Source organism: Balaenoptera physalus (genome assembly GCF_965194825.1).
Source record: "Balaenoptera physalus genome assembly, chromosome: 1".
Classification (NCBI taxonomy): Eukaryota; Metazoa; Chordata; class Mammalia; order Artiodactyla; family Balaenopteridae; genus Balaenoptera; species Balaenoptera physalus.
The window spans coordinates 112,483,556-112,503,234 of NC_138882.1; the positions used below are offsets into that span (position 1 = coordinate 112,483,556).

The 19,679-nt window shown below is 38.0% G+C and overlaps 1 protein-coding gene across 2 annotated transcripts in view; it reads right to left on the minus strand.

The window, feature by feature from the left end:
- RWDD3 (RWD domain containing 3) overlaps positions 1 to 19,679 on the minus strand; it is an 89,386-nt gene that overhangs the window by 41,375 nt on the left and 28,332 nt on the right. Inside the window, exon 5 of one of the 2 annotated variants that reach the window (XM_082478234.1) lies at positions 526 to 15,810. The exons of the other annotated variant lie outside the window; for it this stretch is intronic. The gene's annotated coding sequence lies outside the window, so the exon portion shown is untranslated. Of the gene's footprint in view, positions 1 to 525; positions 15,811 to 19,679 lie in introns of those variants that run through there. 2 annotated transcript variants of the gene reach the window in all.

Here is a 19,679-nt window from a genome sequence, read left to right on the forward strand (position 1 = left end):
TGCGGGAAAAAAACGGAGCTGGAGGAATCAGACTCCCTGACTTCAGACTATACTACAAAGCTACAGTAATCAATACAATATGGCACTGGCACAAAAACAGAAACATAGATCAATGGAACAAGATAGAAAGCCCAGAGATAAACCCACGCACCTATGGTCAACTAATCTATGACAAAGGAGGCAAGGATATACAATGGAGAAAAGACAGTCTCTTCAGTAAGTGGTGCTGGGAAAACTGGATAGCTACATGTAAAAGAATGAAATTAGAATACTCCCTATCACCATATACAAAAATAAACTCAAAATAGATTAGAGACCTAAATGTAATACCAGACACTATAAAACTGTTAGCAGAAAACATAGGAAGAACACTCTTTGACATAAATCACAGAAAGATCTTTTTTGATCCACCTCCTAGAGTAATGGAAATAAAAACAAAAATAAACAAATGGGACCTAATGAAACTTCAAAGCTTTTGCACAGCAAAGGAAACCATAAACAAGACCAAAAGACAACCCTCAGAATGGGAAAAAATATTTGCAAATGAATCAATGGACAAAGGATTAATCTCCAAAATATATAAACAGCTCATACAGCTCAATATGAAAAAAACAAACAACCCAATCTAAAAATGGGCAGAAGACCTAAATAGACATTTCTCCAAAGAAGACATACAGATGGCCAAGAAGCACATGAAAAGCTGCTCAACATCACTAATTATTAGAGAAATGCAAATCAAAACTACAATGAGGTATCACCTCACACCAGTTAGAATGGGCATCATCCGAAAATCTACAAACAACAAATGCTGGAGAGGGTGTGGAGAAAAGGGAACCCTCTTGCACTGTTGGTGGGAATGTAAATTGATACAGCCACTATGGAGAAGAGTATGGAGGTTCCTTAAAGAACTAAAAATAGAATTACCATATGATCCAGCAATCCCACTACTGGGCATATACCCAGAGAAAACCATAATTCAAAAAGACACATGCACCCCAATGTTCATTGCAGCACTATTTACAATAGCCAGGTCATGGAAGCAACCTAAATGCCCATCGACAGACGAATGGATAAAGAAGTTGCGGTACATATATACAATGGAATATTACTCAGCCATAAAAAGGAACGAAACTGGGTCATTTGTTGAGACATGGATGCATCTAGAGACTGTCATACAGAGTGAAGTAAGTCAGAAAGAGAAAAACAAATATCGTATATTAACGCATGTATGTGGAATCTAGAAAAATGGTACAGATGAACCGGTTTGCAGGGCAGAAGTTGAGACAGATGTAGAGAACAAACGTATGGACACCAAGGGGGGAAAGCGGCAGGGGGTGGGGGTGGTGGTGTGATGAATTGGGTGATTGGGATTGACATGTATACACTGATGTGTATAAAATTGATGACTAATAAGAACATGCTGTATAACAAAATAAAATAAAATTTAAAAATTCAAAAAAAAATAGTAAAAAAAATTTAATCTACCAGAAAGATATGACTATTTTAAATTCATATTCTCTCATTAAGTAAAGCAAAGATTGACCTAACTAAAAGTAGAGTAAGTCCAAGATGATAGTAGGAGACTTTAATAAACTTTTCTCAATTACTCACTGAATAATCATACTAAATGATATATTAATAAACTTGTCTTAATTGACATATATAAAATTCTGCCACTAATGTATTAAAGGGACATAAGACATTTACCAAAACTGACTATATGCTGGGCCATAAAACAAGTCCCCAAGTTCCCCAAAATTTCAAAATATTGAAACCATTAATGTATTCTCTGACCCCAGTGGAATTAAGCTAGAAATCAGTAACGAAATAACTAGAACATCCACCAAATATTTGGAAATTGGTTAAAGAAGAAATCAAAATGGAAATTAGAATATATTTTGAACTAAATAATAATGAAAATATGACCTATCAAAACTTGTGAATACAGGTTCAGCGGTGCTTAGTGGGAAAACTCAGTGACAGTGGTTACAATGAGAATGAGGGGAAATGACTGAGAAGCAGCATAGTAGGGGCCTCTTGGGGGCTGGTAATGTTCTAGGTCTTACTGGAGAAGGTGACTACTTGAGTCTTGTCCCTCTGTGAAAAATTCACCAAGCTGTACATTTATGATTTGGGCATTTTTCTACATGCCTGTTATATTGTAAAAAAATTTTACTTAAAAAATAAACAGAAATTATTCCTGGCTCCTCTTTTTCTCACACCTCACATCTAGATCATCAGCATTTCCTGTTGGCTTTAATTCAAAATTAATACAAAATCTGGCCATTTCTCACTACCTCCCAGCTGCTAATCTTGTGTAAACCAACAGCATCTCTTTCTTGATTTATTTCAGAGTTTTATATCAGTCTTCCTGCTTCTGCCCTTGCTCCCTATAGTCTATCGTCAATTCAGTCACCACAGTGAACTGTTCAAGCTGAATCAGATCATGTTACTACTCCACAAAATTGTCCAACTGCCTTCTCATTTCATTCACAATAAAAGCCAAATAATTGTCATGACCTTCATCTCTGAATGATCTGGACTACCATCCCCTTACTCCACCTTCTACCCACCCCCACCCTACCCCTGATTCACTCTACTCCAGTCTTAACTGCCTCTTTACTCTTCACAGAACACACCAGGGACATTCCTGCCCCATGGCATTTGCACTCGCTGTGTCCTCTGCCTGGATGTTTCTCCCCCTAGATTCACACAGCTCATTCACTGAGGTCTCTGCATAAAAATCACCTTTGTCCCTGACCATTATCATTGCAATTCCCTCCACCAACAACTTCCAATTCCTCTTCAGTTCAATTCACCAAACATGTATCCAGTATCAGTATGAGCAGGTACTGGTCTAGTGCCGAGGACAAATTAGTAAACAAAATAGGCAATGATTCCTGCCTTCATGGGACTTACATTCTAGCAGGAGGAGACAATAACAGATTGAATGAGGAGTGTAAGAGAAAGAGGAAGGATGACTTCCAGGGTTTTGATCCAAACAACTAGAAGAATGGAGTTGCCATCTGCTAGGATAAGAGAGACTGAACATACAGCAAGTTCAAAGAGGAAAAAAAAATCACTTCCGCGTTAGGCAAGTTATATCCCCTTTTCTGCTTAATTTTCCTCCATAGCTCTTATCAACATTGACATACTATACATTTTACATATTTACTTGTTTATTATCTATGTTCACCCACTGGAATGTAACCTCCAAGAGGGCAAAGACTTGTTTATTTTGTTCACCGCTATATCGCAGGTATCTAGAATAAATTTATCTGTTCCATAAGCATTTATGGAGTGCCTTCTAGATGACTGGAACTGTGCTAGGCTAGACCCTATGTTTTCTACCTGTAAGGAGCTTAGAGTATAATGGGATATATAGACAAATAAAGAGTCTGCATACAATGACTCTAGGAATCCAGGACACCATGGGAGTGTGCAGGGGGGGTATCACACATAGACTCTGAAGGGGAATTCGAGAAGCTTCCCGAAAGAAGTGATATTGTAATATTGTAACCAAGAGTCAAGTTATCTACTTGAAAAGGAGAAGAGCATTTCAGGAAGATGGAACGGCACGAGCCAAGCTTGGAGGCCAGAGGGACCATGGACTACCCAGGAAGTTGCAAATTCACCTGGTATCTTAGCTGTACCCTAGAGAACATATCTGTGTAAGATGGGAATTGAAAGAGTTATGTCACCAAAAAACACACTTGGCTGAGCAATAACTCTACCAGAGATCCCAGCCAAGGCCAGCAAACACAGGCACCCGCAGCCAGCAGCAAGAGCAGCGATGGCCACCATCTTCCCCACCCACCAGACAGCTGGGGTGGCGGCAACAGCAGAGGGTTCTGAGATTCACTGCCCACCAATAGCACTTGGTCAGGCTTGACCATCAAGACCAAGGGCAAAATGGAGGCCAGTTCCTCTACAGTTCATCCTTGAAGGTAGTGTGTGTGTTCCCAGTTCGCCTGCAGGCAGAAACAGGAAGACGGGACAAAGACTGATTTCATAAAAACAGGTAAACACTCCTGAGGAGTTTGAGGAGGGAAGAAACTGCATAGAAAAGACCGGAATTTCTGTTCGCAGAACGGGAGGCTGGCGGCATGTGTAACTTTGTTTGAACGCACAGAAGACAGGGAGAGTCTGGTGACATTCAAGTTCTACGAGAGCGTGCGTTCTCTACAGGGCTGATCTCACCCCCAGGGAGGTGAAATTGGTTCTTGGGGTGAAAATATCTTACATATTATAATGGTTTGTTGCCCTCCAAAGGCTGCAATACATAAACAGATGTGTAGTCTATCTACGGTACTAAAAGTACACCAGAGGATGGGGAGTGGGCACGGGGAAGAGCCAGGAGAGTTTTTAAAGTGTCTAAAAAGGCTACTTAGGAAGGTTGGAATTTTTTTTTTTTTTTTAAGGATAAGCACTGAACTAGAACGAAGCTCTACTTGAGAGATGGAGACCAGGAAGGTTTAAAAGATGTGTTCTTCTGGAATACGAAAGAGTAGGGGGCAGGGATAGAAAGGAGCAAAAAGGAAAGCATCCTGGGTGGTGGAAACAGCATACGCACAGGCTTCGAGTAAAAGGAAAAGGTGAGCTACACAAAATGCAATAGAGTGGCCGAGTAAGATAAGGTCCAGGCAGGCTTTATTGGATTTAGCAATTAGGAGGTCACTGATCATTTAACCTCTTTGCACTTCAGTTTCAATACTTGTTAAATTAAATTGAAAAATAATCTCCAAGGCAACTTACAGCTCTAAAGACTCTCTCACCTGGGCTGGGTCTGTTTACACACAGAGACACACATAAAACCTATCCATACACTTCTACATACTCCCAACACACATGTTAATCTATTTCTATAATCTAATTTTCCTGTCTCTCTGCAGCTATATTCGCCTTTGGAGATTAACAGTTCTCTTTGTTTAATTATAACAATCCTTTTAAAAATCAGCTACAAGAGTGTACAGTTCCCTGATAAGCTGAGCTACTGGACAATAAACTGGTCAATATCAGTTCCTATAAACATTCCTAATGCCTTGTAAATACCTTTTATAATGCAATAAACTCTTTAGAATGTGGATACCAGATTTTATTTCATGTAAAAAAAAAAGATTTTAAAACCCAGATTCATTCAAATGGGGCAAAAAATTATCTCCTTTTGAACTATCATTCGTTCATTAGACAGTTACTAAGTGCCTACTGTGTGTCAAACAGTACCATATGTGCTTGGGACATTATCAGTGAATAAGACAAACAGTTCACAGCTTCCAGGAGTCTAGGGTAGAAAAGCAGGGGAGTAACTGAGAAGTTGATAATGTTAGCACACCTCAGTCACTGCTAGCATCTGGCCATGTGGGTAACATGTTTGAACCTTAGACCTATTCCTGACAACAGAGTCTGAGGAATAGGAGAAGGATCGACTTACCAGGGGGAAAGATGGCAGCACAGACACAGTCACTCAAAAAGGGGGGTTTTCTTAACCGTCTGGTGGCCATAGACCTCTTCTCAGAATCATGTGTAAAATAAGATTATAAATGAAACCAACTATATTAAAATACAGTTATCAATTTTAAAATTTGCGATATAGTAATATATGTGTGCTTCTTTACTAACACAGTAAATAACCAGATGGAGTGGCTGTCGTAATAATGACTGGTTAACTCTGAAGCAGTGAGGAGCATAAATGACGTGTTGAGGTACTTACAACCTTATAACGTGTTATGAAAATACCTGTGGTTTCTATTGATGACAAAGTCACAGCTACTATTAATAATACTGTGGTCTGTTGCCTATGTTCATAATTGAACAGAATGTTAAATCTCAGTAGAGGTTAATGAAAGTACAGAATTTTTTTACTATCTAAATTCACAGACTCCCCTGAATCCCATCCAGAAACGCCTTGCAGACTGCAGCCCCCTGTTCTGGAACATAAAGCTAAATCAGGATTTCTTCTTTCAATCACATGGCTCCACAGTCACTTCTAGAGCTACAGCTCCATCATTGGGATTTCCCAAAGAAGTAGCTCGTCCATTATTTGGAGCACACTGCCATCCCATGGCTCCTCCTGAAGAGTTTAGCATTAATAACATCCACAACAAAGCAGCCTTTTAGGGCATTAGACCAAACCTGCAAATTAATGCACTGGCTCATCACAATTCATTAATCAAACTCAGACTGGATTTAACAACAGATTATTAAAGATCAAAATTATACCCACAGAAAAAAAAAGGCAGCTCCCAGAGGGTCAAATGTAATGTGAATGGTTTTGCATAAAACCATAAACCTGTTATTAAATTAAAAACAGGAAAAATTATGTCCACTGCTTATCTTCTTTTTTTTTTTTAAAGGAATGTTACGCTAATTTATTTCTTTGCTGTTCCTGGTTACAGGGTAAAAGACTAAAAGGTTAAAATGCAATGGTTCTTTTGATGTTTGGTTGAGCAGCTTACACTAACATCTACTGACTGAGGTAAAGAAATTAATGAAATTACTCCCATAATTCATTACTAATGGAACACTGTCAATGCTTTCAACTGACAGTTCACACAAATCCGCCTCAGACACCGAGACACCTCATGGTGACTGACAGTAGGGCTCCCTTCTCCTGATGATGCTCCGCAAAGCAGAACTCAGCTGCCTTGTCCTACAATTTCCTGATCCCTCACCTCTGTGCTCTTGCTTTTCATGAGCAGGTCCGTTCTCTCTGTGAACAAAAGCAGGAAGGGGGAAACAATGATTTGAATTTTTCTCTCTCTTCAGGGAATTTAGGCAGACCTGCTGGGGATTCCCAAAGACATAAACATTCAGAATGCTCTAATTTGGCAGATCACAGTGCTGCAACCAACTGTGCAATGAATTTTTTTAAAGGTTAATATTTTAGAGCAGCAAACATAGATAAGAGCATAACAATAATAAGAAGGATGGGGAAAATTCATTTACAGAACTGTATGATTTTGTGACATCTTTTCTTGTTCCCCATTAGGACTGAACCATTAGTTCTTTCTGTTTTTGCAGAAACAGAAGCAAAAATTACTAGCACACATGCTGATTAAGGTAGGTAAGTAACATTTCTGGAAATACAAAATGTTTTATTCAATGTAGGTACCCGTTTGATATTTATAGGGTGTTTTGGTCTTAGTAGTGTCTATTTTAAACTGTAAATTCCTAAAGGGAAGGGACTACGTCTTTGTTGTATATCTGAAGATAGTTAATAACTTCTCTTTGAAGTTATACCAAGATGGTATAGAATGATGTTATGGGTGAGACAAAATATACCAAATGATCATATATGTATAATACATTATTATATGCATATATAATAAAGTCCAAAAGAGTCAACATATTCAAAACACTTTATAAATACAGAGAGTGTCTAACGCAGCGACTCAAGTGTGGATTTTGCTTGTGTTGTTGTAGTTAGTTACGTCCTAAGCAGCAAGTACACGGTCCAATTTTGTCATCCCTCTCTCAATCCCTGGCAATCTTTTCTGCCAGCTCAAGATCACAATTCATCTTAACACAGCATTACAAACGGCCTCCATCAATCACTCAGTGATCACTTAAAATGAAATCTATTCCCTCTACCCAGGTACAGTACCTGGCACATAGTAAGTACTCCGTAAGTATTTGCTGAAATGAAAAAATGAAACTCCCTCTCCTCTTTCCAAATGAAAACATATTATGTTAGGACTGTTTTTCCAGAATCAATTTAACCACCACTAATTCCCGTAAAGTGTTATCATAGAGATTAACTACAAATAAGTGCCTTATAAAAATATTTTTTATTTTTGCAGTGAGCCTCCAATGTCATGCAGATGCTTATTACTCTCGCACATGGGAAAATGGATACACCTGCAGAGAAAGCGATATTTATTTGAAAACACAATTGTAAAACCCATATCATAGAAACTAGGGACACTGTAGGCCACCAAGATTAACAAAAATGGAACAGAGCTTAACTTCTGAGTGGAAGCACTTTGGGCAGAAGAGTTCTGCTGAGATACCATACTTCTCTAAGGTGAAATAAGTGGGAAAATTGTAATAATAACTACAGTGTAGAAAGCCTGTGCTCTGGAACAGGCATCTGTTTTGTGGGTGGCATGAAACAACAATCCCATCATGTAGACATTAGCATCACCACTTTACTGAGCAGGAAATTCAAAGCGCTTCAGCAGCTCACCTGAGGTCACGCCAGGGAGTCGCTGAGCCAACGCGAAAAATCATGTCTGACTCCAAAGCCCCTGGGACAGGACTATGCTCTGTGCTGCTGCTCTTCTCTCAGACCCTTTCCCTTGTGTGCCCTCCACTAGCACTGCCTCAAACCTAAAAATTAATCATTGAAGAAAAGATCTGAGTCCCATACATATCCTTGTACCAATTCTCCTTAGACAGGCCACAAAATATAAGTGGCAGAATAGCAAAGAAGTTAACAGTGTAGGCCATGGCATCAATGGCTTAGATTAGCTTCCCTGTTCTATACCCTCCTTGCACGGGCAATTTTCTTACCTTCTTTATGCCTTGGTTTTCTTCTAAATAAAATGGAAGTGGTAATAATGCCAATATTGTGAGGTTATAGTGATAATTAAATGAGTTAATACATGTGAAGGGCTTGGTGCCTGGCACACATAAAGTGCTGAATAAAGTTGGCTGTTATTTTTAGTTCTTTTGGCCATAATGCAATGGACATTTGGACATTGCATATCCACAGTTCAGCAAGTTAGTTGACCAGCTTTCAAACACCAGGTTTTATTGAGCATCTAATACATTGCAACCTAAACAACAAAACAGCCTGAAAGTAGTTCTCATCCAAGACATTAGGCTGTAAATTCTTTGACATAATGGACAATGTGGCAAGTCCTCCCTAAGTCCCTGTGGTATAACTCTGTGCTCCATCCCACACAGATGAGCAAGTGGTAGTGAAAACAGAATAAGAGGGAATAGTTGTCATAAATTTTGTCTATAAATCACTAAAGCTTTCAAATTAATCTATTCTTTTAACATTGAGGAAATAGGGACCTCATACTTAACCTTGCAACCCAGATCACCCAGGTAGTAATTACAATTTTGAGATTTGAACCCACAACAGATGTCTGCTATTTCTATAGCTTTAATCTGCCCTTCTAATAAAAGAAGAATTCAAACATCCTCTTTCATTGCTATTATTTCTTAGATACAACTCGTTTTAACACATTATAACTATTTGACTCTTTTAGCCGATTATATAATAATAATAAAAAATATTGATAGCATAGAAATATCTAAATTTTGAGAATAGCTTGAAACGCCACCTTCCGTACGGGCTCCAATATGATAAAACTAAGTACCCAAGTATTTTATAGTTTTTATTAGAACTGATGCAATGCTGAATTAAAAATCATGAGTCGTTCAGTGCCCACACCCACATAACCTGAATTAGTCCTTTGAAACATGATATTCATTGAATGAATGTTGAATAAACACTTGCATTCCCTGCCAAGGGGAAACTTTAAAATTACTACAAGCTAGAGGAACCCATGAACTCTGTAGATACTGCTGGCGATCACTCTCTTGGTTCTTTCCTCTTGGTTGGAAAAAGCAAGGGGACTTAGTTTATGGAAGAAGATAATAAGGATACACGGCAATCTAACGTAAACTGAATAAAGTATACATTCATTCTTTTCTGAGGAGCCCAGCTCTTCATATCCTAAGTCACCCACAGGTGAAAATGTCTAAGTGACACTCTGACCACAAGTCAAAAATCCATATGACCACAGGTGAACTGGGTTTGTTGAGCCTTATCCTAAGCTATATTTCATAAAAATACTCTCTCTGGATCAATAAAATGCAAATGCTAAAATTATCTTGTAGTACCATCAAAATAAAAAGAAACTTGAGAATTAAGTTGTCATTCTTCATTAAAATGAACTTTTTAATTTCTTTACTCTAAATAACTAAAGTAGATATTAATACTATAAACACTTAACTGACTAAAGAAAGACTCTACCCACAGCCCCAGTTAGAGAACACTTAATTTATATATGAGGCAGCTTATAAGTATTTAGCAGTGTGGCTGGGGTTAGCTCTTTGGTCTACTTTTTAAATGATTAAATACTCTCCATCCAAGTGAATAGATGACTTCGGAGTTGCATTTTGCATGCTAAAACCTTCTTTAAACACATAAGCCTTGCTCAAGATTTAAGAGGAAAAAAAAATCTTAGTGACAGTACATTCATTATGTCTTTATTAAAGATGGACTTTTCCATAGGGTTATGTGCAGCTGAAAATGAGGCTCAGTTTAATAATAAAGCAAGCTTTCCTAGTACTACAAAAATTATACAATTTTAATGTTTGATGTGTTCCTTAATTATAGAAAACTCTGCAAAGAATAACATCCTTGAAATTTACTATGCAAATGCTCTTAATTTATAACAAATTGCTCCTTAAAACACAAGTATTAAATCTCTATTAGATTTGTTGAGGTAATGTACTAATATGCATCACTAAGATCTTAAATTTCTAAGTAGCAATGCTGTTTGTTAGATGCAAATAAGGATTTCCTTAATTAAAATACACTATCCCCAGCCTCTCAGCAGATTTCGCTCAGTCTTTATATAGGACAGGTTCATTATCTACCTCAAGTTAATAGAAGTATGACCTACTGTGGTTATTTCCTTTAAAATTTAATTTTAATTACTATTTTGTTAATGGAAATAAAGCACTAAAGAATTGTGAAGATGATCCAAAAGCAATTTTGAAAACTTAATTAAAATACCTCTTGAAATCTTCAAAAGGAATTTAGCACTTAGATGGTTTGATAACTGATGGCCTTACAAATATAGCATTAGATAACCAACTCTATAAAAAAAAAAAAAATCTTTGGATGAAGCATACTTTACAACTGTAGTGCTTCCTTAGTCTGCATCTTGAACTAATGGTCCAACTAAATAGGTATAAACGTAAAACTTGTAATTCAAAATTTTAACATTAGGCAAGGGTTCTTAACAAAGAAATGAAATGAATAACCATTACACAATGCCTTCACAATACATAAACCTTAAATGCATTCAGAGTTTTTGCATAAAACCATCATGGTTTAATCCAGATAATTGCAGATGTGTTCAGTTTGTCTTTTGGTCCTTTGGGACCTGAATATAAAATTAAAAGGCTGGTAAGATATTGTATAAAATTCAGTAGCAGAGTTTTATTAGGCGGCTTCCTCTCCAATCTAAATTTCAAAGGTTTACACATATATTATTGATCTTATCTGTGAAAATATTGGCTCAGTGAGTAGCCTTTAAACATAACACAATCCATAGATTTTATTGAGATTCACTACTCCTCATGAAAAAGATAAGAATATGAGATGCAGAGTATAACAAAGAGCAAGCTCCAGGCAAGAAACACAGCCTTTGTGATGTTCAAAATATATTTAGCAGCTCTTATATTACAAACCTTGCAATGTTATGGTTCATAATGCAATGTGCATTTTTGTACCAGACTACTTGACTACTTCCAGTAAGTAAAATCCCTGAATTCATTAGCAATAATGACTTTTTTTCCTTATAGATCTATTTAACGGAAAAGGCATTTTGCCAGACACCACCCCCTACCCTGTCAAAACAAAAAACAAAAAACAAAAAAACAAAAACCAGTATGCCATTCCATTAGCATAAAATCATGGATCTATTCTCTTAAACACTGGAATTCCAACTTCATAAATTAAAGAAATTTTATTAAAAATGAAAAATAAACGTATGACTAAAATGATGGGAGAGCAATTAAGTTGAAGTACCACTGAATTTCTCTAATTCTGTATTAACCTGGAAATGTGATTTAGATTCACACTCCCAAAATTTGACCTTACTGAACTAACAAAAGAAATTCTGTAAAAATAGGAGAGTCCATCTTTTGGTTTTGTTTCTTTTTTTTTTTTTAATTCACCACACAGGAATTGCCAATTTATAAGTGAGTTATTTTCTAAGGCTTTATTTACATGTCAGTTTTTTTAAAACTAAGGATGAATATTACTCTAGAAGCAATAAATAGGGATTAGGTTTATCCTAAAAAAATCTATAAAAGCTTAATTTAGCCTTATAGCATAGCTGAAAGACTTACAATGAAATATAGCAGGAAGCAAAACTGTTTCAATACTAGTAATTAAAGAAAATGGAAAGTTAAATTGAATAAAAGATAGTTTATTATTCTTAAATGCTCTGATAATAACAGATTTAATTCGAAGAGAAAGCAAATGTAGATGAGACATTTATCAGAATTCTGAAGGCGACTTCTGAGCTTTTTCAAGGTCTTTGGAGGTTGTCGTCATCAATTCTGTCTCAGGGCTTAATTTCATGTGAACACATAACAACACGTATTACTTGGGCAGTTAAGATAAGTTTAATAACGAGTGCCTTTCCCTTCTCTTGTTGCAGGTGTTCTTTAATATTAACTTGATTTTCATCAACAACAGTAAGAGTAATTTTTAATTAATAATCAGAATGGAAAAAGAGCAATGATGGAGAAAGATTTTTCTGGAGATAACTAAACATGCATTGGAAGAAAGGAAAGGAGGGAGTAAGGAACAATGAAAAAGTATTGGAGAGAAGGGGTAGGGGGCCAATAAAGAAGCATGGACATTGTAAGAAAATAGTAACTTGAGGTCTGTTGGTTCTTGGAATTTTTTATTTGTTTGGTTGTTTGTGTATATGTGTATGTGTGTATAAAACACATACCCAGAGAAGAAAGAGAGGGAGAGAGAACAGTATGATTTCCTGATATCCGTCCTTCCATTTAAGTTAGTTTTTTAAATCTCAATTGTTTCTTTTGAGAGCAAAACATGCCAAAGTGGAGGACGAGTCATATGATCCCTTAAATACAAAATACAGTGGCTTACGTATCTAGACTAATAAGCATTGAGCCTTAGAATAATTCAGAATTTTTACATAAAACCACAGCGGTTTAACTATATTGTTACAAAATTTTTTGTTTGTGTTTTGGCTCTCCAGGACCTGTGCAAATTATTGAGCTGATAATGAACTGCATAACATTCAGTACCAGAGCTATATTAAGCGAGAACCAAAAACAAAAAGACGCAGAGCCCTTAACACACTCACATGCACTGGGACTCTCTAAGAGCGTACAATGCTTCCCGCATGAGTCTGAACTTTCCTCAAGGGGTATCCGTCAGTGTTAGAGTTCTGTGAAACACACTCTGGGTTAGAGTCAGGAATCAGACAAAGATTCGCACCACTGCCGCTATTGTTCAACAGTGATTTGGAGGACCTAGCCAATGTAGTAAAACAGGGTAAAGAAATGAGGCAAAAATCAGAAAGGAAGATATGGCATTATCATTCTTTGCAAATGATATTGGAAAATCCAAGAGAATCAGCTAAAATCTGTTAAAACAAAAGAGTTCAGAGGAATGGCAAAATACGAAAGCAATAATTTTCACTTATACTAACAACAATCAGTTGGAAAATATAATAGAAAAAATATTCCACTCAAAATAAGAATTTAAAAGGGAGGGGGGAGATCACCCAAAAGAAAAATGGGCAAAGAATGTTAACAAGCAATTAAGAGAAATATGCAAATAGCCAATTAACATGTGAACAGATGTTCAAACTCAATAATAATCAAAAATATATAAATTAAAACAAGATACCATTTTCCCCTTATGAGGACTGAAATGATTAAAAACATGGGTAATACCCTATCTTGACATGAAATGTGGAAGGAAGAGCCACTCTTATACAAGTAGTATTACCCAGAATCCACACAGGAAATAAACAGCACGCTCAAATTAGGAAATTTGAAGAGCATTTAATAAAAGGATTATTCATAAGGGTGTGGGCAGGGTGGAGGGAACCCAAAAGGGATAAGGCAGTCCCCAAGGCTGGAGCAACAAAGCTGAGCAGAGAGGCTCACCTACCAGAACTCTGACCTTGGGTCTAGGGAGGCAGCCATCCCTCAGCAACCCCACAGGGAGGACCAGGAGAAGCAGTACCTCAGCTGAATTCTCCTTCCCTCTCACCTCCTGCCAGGGCCCCACCCTGCAACACTTCCATCAGTCGACCCAGCCCTACCAAAAGCCAGAAGCCAAGGGACCCGTACTCCCAGGTCAGCCTCCCAGAGCACACAACAAGGGAGAGAAAGGTAGACTGTGCACTCGAAGGGGCAACAGAAGATATCTAGCATACAAGTGTTCAGAGAAATATAAATTAGTGAAGCCAAACTGGATGATAATTTGACAGCACATATCACACATTTAAATACTCACACATACAACAAAGGAAGCAAGAATCTACAATGAAGAAAAGACAGTCTCTTCAATAAGTGGTGCTGGGAAAACTGGACAGCTATATGTAAAAGAATGAAATTAGAACATTCTCTAACACCATATACAAAAATAAATTCGTAGTGGATTAAAGACCTAAATGTAAGACTGGAAACCATAAAACTGCCAGAGGAAAACATAGAACACTCTTTGACATAAATCATAGCAATATTTTTTTTGGATCTGTCTCCCAAAGCAAAGGAAATAAAAGCAAAAATAAACAAATTGGACCTAATTAAACTTAAAAGCTTTTGCACAGCAAAAGAAAACATCGACAAAACCAACAGACAACCTACTGAATGGGAGAAAATATTTGCAAATAATATGACCGATAAGGGGTTAATATCCAAAATACATAAACAGCTCGTACAACTTAACATCAAAGAAAAAAAAAAACCTGATTAAAAAATGGGCAGAAGACCTAAATAGACATTTGTCCCAAGAGGACATGCAGATGACCAACAGGCACATAAAAAGACTCAACATTGCTAATCACCAGGGAAATACAAATCAAAACCACAATGAGATATCACCTTACACCTCTCAGAATAGCTATCATCAAAAAGAACACAAATAACAAATTTTGGTGAGGATGTGGAGAAAAGGGAATCCTCGTACTCTTGGTGGGAATGTAAATTGGTGCAGCCACTGTGGAAAACCAGTATGGAGGTTTCTCAAAAAACTAAAAATGGAACCACCACATGACCCAGCAATTCTACTCCTGGGGATATATCCGAAAAAAACAAAAACACTAATGCACCCCAATGTTCATAGTAGCTTTATTTACAATTGCCAAGATAGGGAAGCAACCTAAGTGTTTATCCAACAGATGAATGGATAACGAATATGTGGTATATATATACAATGGAATATTACTCAGCTATTACAAAGAATGAAATTTTGCCATTTGCAACAACATGGATGGACTTGAAGGGTATTATGCTAAGTGAAATAAGTCAGACAGAGAAAGGCAAACACTGTACAGTATCACTTATATGTGGAATCTAAAAAATACAACAAACTAGTGAATATAACAAAAAAGAAACAGACTCACAGACAGAGAGAACAAAACTAGTGGTTACCAGTGGGGGGTGAGGGGGAGCAAGATAGGGGTAGGGGATTAAGAGGTACAAACTGTTACGTATAAAATAAGCTACATGGATATATTGTACAACACAGGGAATATAGCCAATATTTTATAATACCTAAAAATGAGGTAAAACCTTTAAAAATTGTGATTCACTATATTGTACACCTGTAACATATAATATTGTACATTCACCACACTTCAATTAAAAAAATAAATATATATATAAATATTCACATATACTATAATATTGGTTTAGTCGTTTAAAAAAGAGAAGAAGTTGGTAAGAAAAATTCAAACTATTAGCTGTGTTTCTCTATGAGGAGGATTGGGAAGAAAGCTCAGGGCTCCAGGGTCAGCCAGGTCTGGGTTTGTATCCCATTGACTTGCTCAGTCAGTGTTCTTTTGACTGCAAAAAACAGAGAGAAAATCAAACTGACCTGAGAAAAAAGTTTTGGTAAAGACTCACACCACCAAACCATGAGAAAGCCTTCAGAAACACCTGGATCCAGAGAATGGAACGTCATCAGGTTTTCTTTCTCTTCCCGCCACCTACTGACTGTCCCCTCCCAGAGTCTACCAGCTCTGCTCCTTATAGTTGGTTTCATTCTCTCAGGCCCTCTGTTCCCACAAGTTCAATCCATGGCCACTGGCAATACTAAAAATATATTCTCCAAGCTTCATGGCCAGAGAGAAAAGAGCTTCCTCGTGCTTCAATTGAAATTGTCTCAGGAAATGGCACTGGTCAGACAAGCCTGGATCACATGGCCAACCAAGAATGAATCATCAGGGCTTCCCTGGTGGCGCAGTGGTTGAGAACCCGCCTGCCAATGCAGGGGACACGGGTTTGAGCCCTGGTCCGGGAAGATCCCACATGCCACGGAGCAGCTAAGCCTGTGCGCCACAACTACTGAGCCTGCGCTCTAGAGCCCATGAGCCACAACTACTGAGCCCACATTCCGCAACTACTGAAGCCCGCACGCCTAGAGCCCATGCTCCACAACGAGGGAAGCCACTGCAATGAGAAGCCCGTGCACCGCAACGAAGAGTAGCCCCCACTCTCCGCAACTAGAGAAAGCCTGCGCGCAGCAACAAAGACCCAATGCAGCCAAGAATAAATAAATTAAATAAATTAATTTTAAAAAAAAAAAGAATGAATCATACGGCAAGCCAGGGCAACAGGGCGTGACGACTGGCCCTGTCTGGCACAAATGTCCGCTTTGCGGCCAAAGGACAGAAGCATTCTGTTTGGCCCTCACCACAACTACAGGTATCAGATAGAGGAAACACGATCTCCCCAAAGAGAAATATTCTTCTGGACAATAAAAAGGTAAATAAACACTACATACATAGTAACCTTGGACAAATTACTTAACATCTCTGAACCTCAGTTTCCTCATATGTATGGATAAAATGAAGGAGGTGATGGTACCTATATCATAGGTTTGTTGTGGGATTAACATTGTGGGTTAATTTTATTCTTATTACTTTATCATTCTCTTTATCTTTGTATTTCCATATTATTTTATTTTTTAAAAGAACATGTAGTACTTTTATTTACGAATAAGAAAGCTATTTCCATTTTGAGAAGAGAGTTCAACAATATAATTAAGGAAAAGCCAAGAGGCAAGTTAATCATTAATTATTTAAAATTTGCCTAAGTTTTATATCTACCATTTACAATGTAACTGTCATTAACAGTTACCACATTGTGTGTTTTACATTATTAAGTTTAATTCTCACAATCACTCCGTGAAGTAGGTACAATTCCCATTTTAGTGACCAAACTGAAACTCAAAGAAGTAACTTACCCAAGTGTTGGGCTGCACCCCACAGGCCTACAAGGCTTGTACTTGCCCAGCTTCAAGATGGAAGAAAGAATGGGGAGTCAGCGACAGAGACATCAGTGGTTTAAAGGATGGGGGAGCTTACACGTCTGAAGCAAGGTCCTGGAGTGACACCCCATTGTGTGCTGCAGACTGTTGTCAGGATATGGTGGCAGTCTTCAGGGAAGGGGAGGTTACCAGTTATAGGGGGAATTGATGTCAGGTTGGCTCATCAGTTACCAGGGAAACCAGCAGAGGGGCACGCCCCTCACCCCAACTTTGATAAGAACAATCACTCGCTGGGGCCTGGGGCAAGTACTCAGGAAGGTCAGTCAGGTGCATAGGGTGTAGGCGCAGCAGGCACTGGTCAGGTAGGGGACGTACAGAAAGCAAGAGGACTCTCATCTTGAGTGGCCTGACCATACACCAAGGACACAGATCAGTAATTAACAGAGCTGCTGTGTAAACTCAGGATTGTCTAAAGGGGTCTGCAAACTACAACCTGTGGGCCAAATCCCACCTGCCACCTGTTTTTCTATGGCCCATGAACTGAGAATGGTTTTTCCACTTTTTAACTGTTGAAACAAATGAAATAAATACTTTGTGACATATGAAAATTAAATGAACTTCAAATTTCAGTGTCCGTAAGTAATGTTTTGATGGAACACAGTCATACCCATTTGTTTTCATCTCTCTATGGCTGCTCTAGTGCTGCAGTGGCAGAAGGAAGTAGCTGGGACAGAGATCACGTGGCCCACAAAGCCTAAAATATTTACTATCTGGTCCTTTATAGAAAAAGCGTGCCAACCCTGGTCGAAATCCAAAATCCACTGTCTTTCAAGTACATCTCACTGCCTCTCCTTGATAGTGCCTAAAAATTATCTGTTGGATGCTGTCATTAGGAATCTCTGGTGGCCCAAACAAGAGAATTTCAGCGCAAGAAAACAGAAGAGCATGAGCAATTCATCTTGGGGGGAATGCAGAGAGATAAAGGAGGCAAAAAAGTGTCTGCAGCCATACCACCCTAAATGCGCCAGTTCTCAAAAGCTAAGCAAGGGGGGCCTCCCTGGTGGCGCAGTGGTTAAGAATCTGCCTGCCAATGCAGGGGACACGGGTTCGATCCCTGGTCCGGGAAGATCCCACACACCAAGGAGCAACTAAGCGCATGCGACACAACTACTGAGCCCGCGTGCTGCAACTACCGAAGCCCGCATGCCTAGAGCTCATGCTCCACAACAAGAGAAGCCACCACAATGAGAAGCCTGTACACCGCAATGAAGAGTAGCCCCCGCTCGCTGCAAGTAGAGGAAGCCCGTATGCAGGAACAAAGACCCAATGCAGCAATAAATAAATAAGGAACAAAGACCCAATGCAGCCATAAATTAATTAATTAATTAGTTAATTAATTAATTAATTAAAATTTAAAAAAAAAACTAAGCAAGGTCGGGGCCTGTTAGTACTTGGATGGGAGATAAAAACTGCACCAAATGATGACATCTGCTCAGGACAGAGTAGGGGAAGGAAACAAGGTTATCGGTTCCCACATGGAGTGACCATCCACTGACAGCACGCTGTCAAGATCAATGCCTGAACTAAATATCACATATTATTCACAACACCTAGTGGGGTAGGAAACTTTTTATAATAAAAAATTTAGACGTAAACCCTGCACTATTATAAATTTACACCACACAAAAGCAACAAAAATAAAAGGGGTGGGGGTAAGAAGTGATCTATTAAAATTCTTATAATCAAAACTAAAAAACTTTGAATCGGTTTGTAAATATCAGAAGATAGTCTGCTTTTCACTATACATAAAAAATATGGACTTCCAGATTCAAAGCGATCCTAGGGGGTTTTCTAATATATTCCCTGCTTCATTATACCAGTGCTACATTTACACCATCCTTGGAAAATAATTATCTACTATATTCTCAAAAATCTCTTAAGGCTGTACAACCACATGTGTTCACACAATCTTTTCTCATAACCTTTATACATAAGCGATGTTTCTGATATAATCAAAACATCACCATTGAGAATAATTTTTAATCAGAGAGATGGAATAGTAAATCCATGACTTTCTTTTACTTCTTCACTGATCTACTGTGTAGCTTAGATATATATGACTCTTACCCAGGCTCTAAGGTCTTTACTTATGAATCTAAGCTAATATGGAGTATTTAAAGACTTAGGCTTACAAATTTTATGAATTCCCTTACAGTTTCTGACAATAGATGTCAAGTAAGTACAAGGCATTCTCATCATGGTATCACTAGACTCTATTTCTCAAGGTTAAAAATCTGAGTTCCCCTAAAAGAACTAAGGAGCCACTGAGCCACCAGAGAAGGAGGACTAGACAGAAGACAATGAGAGGGCTGACCACCACTTGTTAGCTGCATGATCTTAAGCAAATTACTTAATCTCTTAGCCTCCACTTTCTTTACTGTTG